Raw genomic sequence first — 5,110 nt, 5'->3', positions numbered from 1 at the left:
TGGAATCATTACAAAGCACAAGGGGGCGCTCTTTGCGTCTGGAGAAAAAGAAGTTTAAGCTCCGGATAAGGAAGAGATTCTTCACTGTAAGGTCTGTGAAAAGGTGGAATCGGCTCCCTCAGGAAGAAGTTTCAGCAAGTTCTATAGATTGCTTTAAGAAAAAGCTGGATGCTTTCTAGAAGCACAGAATATAATTGAGGATTAAAACTTTAAAGTAAAGATAACAGAGACTGCTGATCCAGGGAACATCTGATTGTCTCATGGAATCAGGAAGGAATTATTTTACCCTTGTACCAGGGTTTTTTTTTGCCGTCCTCTGGATTAACTATGTCCATAGAGTTTTATATCTGGGATATGTTTATTTCCCCAGGGGTTGCACTTGATGGACTTATGTCTTTTTTAACCTAACTAACTATGTAATTATGTGTTCTGATCCTCAGCCTTTAAAACAGAACTAAAGTTCCACTGTGACCTGGCATGGCTTTCTAAGGTAAGCATTCTTTCCTGCCTGATTTTTTCGAGGAACTATCGAAATTGCTAAGCTGCAGGGTACTTTTTGGCAGGTAAGTCCTCCACAATATGCCTTTATGCTCCATCTACTTGCTGATTATGGTGATAACCTCCGGGGGACACAATTGAACTAGCAGTTTAGTTCCACTATATACTCGAAAATAAACCAATCTGAATATAAAGTAAGGTACCTTTTATTTGAGAATACAGGAAAACTTTTATTGATTATAAACCTAGGGCACAAAATGCGACCGTCATTGTTTACATTCAAAATATTTAGAAATGCCAAAAAAAGACCCTGAATAAATACATGCTATGTATTTTAAAAAAACATTTTAAAAAAGAAAATATTGAAATCACATGGGCTCGATCTGTTTATTCTTTTCACAACTTAAAGTATTTTGTACTTTTGAGTTAGTTATGATGGGTCTCTTGTTGTTAAATGATCTTTGGTGCATTATTGTTTGCCACCAGTAGATAGCGCTGTAAAGTGCATAACAAACTCATGTCTCTTGCCTCCAATTGTTAGAGTTTGTTATGCACGTCACATAAGGACACAACGCCGTCTACTGATGTGACCTGAGCATAAGCCAAGATTCTTTTTCTGATGTCACTTAAAAGCGGAAGTAAAGTTTTACTTTTAAAATGTTGGATTGGATAGTGAATTAAACAGTGGATGTCCCTATTTTTATTATTATACAGTATTTATATAGCGCCATCATATTACACAGCGCTGTACATAGTTGTGTCACTAACTGTCCCTCAAAGGAGCTCACAATCTAATGTCCCTACCATAGTCATATGTGATTAATGTAGTCTAAGGTCAATTGTTAGGGAGAAGCCAATTAACCTAACTGCATGTTTTGGGATGTGGGAGGAAACCCACGCAGACACGGGGAGAACCTGCAAACTCCATGCAGATAATGTCCTGGCTGGGGATCAAACCTGGGACCTAGCGCTGCAAAGGCCAGAGTGCTAACCCCTGAGCCACCGTGCTGCCCCATAATGTCCCTGCTGCAATAATCATTCTTACAGCTGAGCATTGATTGCCAAGATACCCAGCAGTCTTGGCTTCCCCTGCGCTTGCTGTAACTTAATGAACTCCAGCACGCCTGCGTTATCACATACTGGCCAATTATGATGGCCAGGGAAAAAAAAAAAATGTAGGTTTATACTTGAGTATATCTATATAAATATATTTATATATATATATACACACACACATTATTAATAATCATTCATCAACTCATTCTCATTTTATTATTAAGGCGTTGCTGATTTCCAGTCTAGTTACTTTGCCTTGGCTGAGATTAGGTCATCAGTCAGCTGCAGGCAGGAGGAAGCAGTTTTCAGTCTTCCTTCCTTCAATGTTATTTGTTTTTACATGATACATATATCAACCGTGGGGACCCCAATATTAGGCTTTTTTTATTGTCTCCTGGTCATTTGGGGTCCTGCATAAGCACCTAAAGGAGAAATCCACTGCCCCCCACCCCATGTCTCCCTGAAACACGCTACCGTATGTATTAGGCCATAGAAAGAATTATAACGATTGGATAAATATCCCTTTCATGTTTTTTTTTTCCTGTTGAGAGTCTCACATTATGCTCACTTGGCAGTAATAAAAGCTTTAAGCGTGATTTAAGTAATGTGTTATTCCATGACATTAAATTAGCAGTGTATAGAGGAAGGTATAATTAGAACACCTCATTTTTTGTAACATGACTTACGGCTCATTTTCACCTCGTCTGCTAATTGTAGTTGGAAGCCACCAGAACGAGGAGCTGAATTGTCACTTGAGAAGAGATTGTTGGCAAATATTGCATTGGATTTTAGAAATGTGAGGGGAACTGTGGTGAAATTAAGAACACCCCCAACACCACCCCAGTTATCTGATACACCCTTAACTAATTCCAGCATTCCAAGCATTTATAACATCTTATTGTTTCTGAAAATGCTCTCATCTGCTATTCTCCCCAAAAGGACCGAGCCATCTTTGTTCAGGCATCATCCAGGGTCTATGTCCTAGACTGGGTTGATCAATCATATAAATCCTAGTGCCTGTGCAGTTTACAAATGTCTGACGTCTGAGATGTTTCTTTGCTGCAACCTTTTCTCTTTCACATGATTTACTAAAGAGCTACAACGTGAGGGGGTTGGGGGGGACTAAGGAAAGGCTTTCTACTGCCTGCAGCAGAATGATGATATAGCATAGACAAAGTAACTTTTGCAGTAATTTCACTAAAAGGTAAAAGTCACCATTGCAATTATAGCCAGCTTGATAACCAATATGTCACAATTATTATTATTAATACTATTAATATTAATATTATTAATAATAATAATAATATTATTAAACAGGATTTATATAGCGCCAACATATTACGCAGCGCTGTACACTAATATTTACATGAGATTCAGCTAGCAGCACTAACTTTTTAAGTAAACACGTTACAAGAAAAATAATTGACTTACCATAAAGAAGATAGGGGAAGCCTTATGACAACCCCATATTCCAAAATATTCTTCTTCCACGCCAGTTACAGCTTCCAGACTGTTTTCTGAAACCTGTAAAGAAAGTAGAAGAAAATGGGGTTATGGGGTGAGTGAAGAGTAGTGTCATCATCTTTCACATCCATGCTATATACCAACAATTACCACAATTCTAATTCTCAAAACAGCCCTGAATCTGAGCCACCATTCTGCAGGAACATAGGATGTATAGAGAGTCATGTAACAAGAGGCCGCATTCCTTTTAAAATGCACACTGAAGTACATGCTGAATCTAGATGCCATGATGATATGGAATGCACATTAATGTATACCTAAAGCCAACGTTTTTTTCTTAATTTCGAATAAAACCTCTACCTTTGTAACATTGAACCATTGGGCGCACATGGGCATAGCAAAGGGAAGGGTTTAAAGATGCATGGTTAAATTGAGCCTAAACTTGCTGTTATAATACCACACTAATATGCCACCCCTACTTTCCTCTGCTTCACACTTCCTGTCCGGCCCCATAGGATCCGGCCACACCTCTGTCTCCCATCCTTACATCTCCTGTTGAGGGAGCAAGGCAGGGTTCTCGTATGTGCTGTGCTGGACAATCAGAAGCAAGAGAAGCTAAAGCAGGGGGCAGAAATGGCAAAATACTTCATCCAGCTTTCACCACTGTTTGTTTTAACACTGCTACTGTCTACCATATTGTTCAAGGCCCCTGGATCCTCAAGGACCTTTATAGTCCCCAAGGTTTTCCAAGATCCTAAATGTCCTACAAAGTCCACAAGGTTCTCCAAGAATCCCAAGGTCCTCCAAGGTCCCCAAGGTTCTCCAAGATCGTCAAGGCCCTCCAGGGTTCCCAAGGTTTTCCAAGGTCCCCAAGGTTCACCAAGATCCTCAAGGCCCTCCAGGGTTCCCAAGGTTCTCCAAGGTTCCCAAGGTTCTCCAAGATCCTCAAGGCCCTCCAAGTTCCTTAAGGTCAGGGATATCAAGGTCCATCCAGGGGTCTGCAGGCCCCAGGTTGAGAAACCCCAGCTTACGGCAAAATTGTACAGTTTATGGGTGATTTTACTTTGGACAAGGACTTGTCCTTAAGGCATTTGGTTTGAGTGCGAAACTTGGCCCTCAATTGTGTAACAGCTGAGTTCATACCTCCCAATGTTTGAAGATAGGGAAGAGGGACTTGGATCTGAAAGAAGGACAGTTGGGAGGTTTGGCAGGGGTCATCTCTTCAACCCTCTAAAGACACCCCAATAGATCTTTGTGGAGAACCAGTGGCACCCTATCCAACCTTACTCAGATGGCACCAGCCCTCTGCATGCAAAGAGCATCTCAGCATGTCTTGACATAACGGCGGAGCTGTGCATGACATAACCCGGGTATTTTTATCAGCGAGGAGGTAAATAGAAGATGGTTTGTGTTCCGAGCGGCAGCAGCATCAAATGATGAGAGCATTCACTGCCTACACGTCATGTGTGGGAGCTGAGTTAGTCATCTAATGGGCATGTGTGATTGACAGAGCGAATTTAGTCGTTCTTGTCAGCAGAGAAGACAGTCCCCAATTTAGTGTGTTTTACATACACAGCGTATAATCAGCAGCTTGTGCTGCCTCCTTCCTGGGGTTCATGATGTCTTTTGCAGCCTTCTGTTAGAAGGGCCTGGGCTTGGCAGGCTTGCACATGGTTCTTGGCTACTAGATGGAATATGGCTAAACTACTGATATCTTCAGCGTGGAAACATCTGGTGAGGGAAACCAAGCAAGGGTTCAGGGCAATGCTGAGGTCCAAGATCCCTATTGTGTATAAAGTATCACTTCCGGGTATTCATTACCTCTAAAAGAGATCCGACTATTCCTTCTGACAATGCCTGAAGAACAGCTCCTTTTTATACTGGCATCATCCAAGGTCACCATCCATATCCTGGCCTGGGATGCCAATTCAGAAATTATACAATCATATTATAAATCCAGGTTCCTGTGCAGTTCACTAGTAACTGCTGCAGCCTCTAATTATTATTATTATTATTATTAATAAACAGGATTTATATAGCGCCAACATATTACGCAGCGCTGTACATTAAATAGGGATTGCAAATGACAGAC

At 41.0% G+C, this 5,110-nt stretch overlaps 1 protein-coding gene across 2 annotated transcripts in view; it reads right to left on the bottom strand.

The window, feature by feature from the left end:
• PTPN5 (protein tyrosine phosphatase non-receptor type 5) overlaps nucleotides 1-5,110 on the bottom strand; it is a 47,165-nt gene that overhangs the window by 28,768 nt on the left and 13,287 nt on the right. For both annotated transcript variants that reach the window (XM_072422226.1, XM_072422225.1), the window contains one exon: nucleotides 2,986-3,078. The gene's annotated coding sequence lies outside the window, so the exon portion shown is untranslated. The remainder of the gene's footprint in view (nucleotides 1-2,985; nucleotides 3,079-5,110) is intronic.

Source organism: Pyxicephalus adspersus, chromosome 9, assembly GCF_032062135.1.
Source record: "Pyxicephalus adspersus chromosome 9, UCB_Pads_2.0, whole genome shotgun sequence".
NCBI classification, from domain to species: domain Eukaryota; kingdom Metazoa; phylum Chordata; class Amphibia; order Anura; family Pyxicephalidae; genus Pyxicephalus; species Pyxicephalus adspersus.
This window is presented reverse-complemented; position numbering and strand designations above follow the sequence as displayed.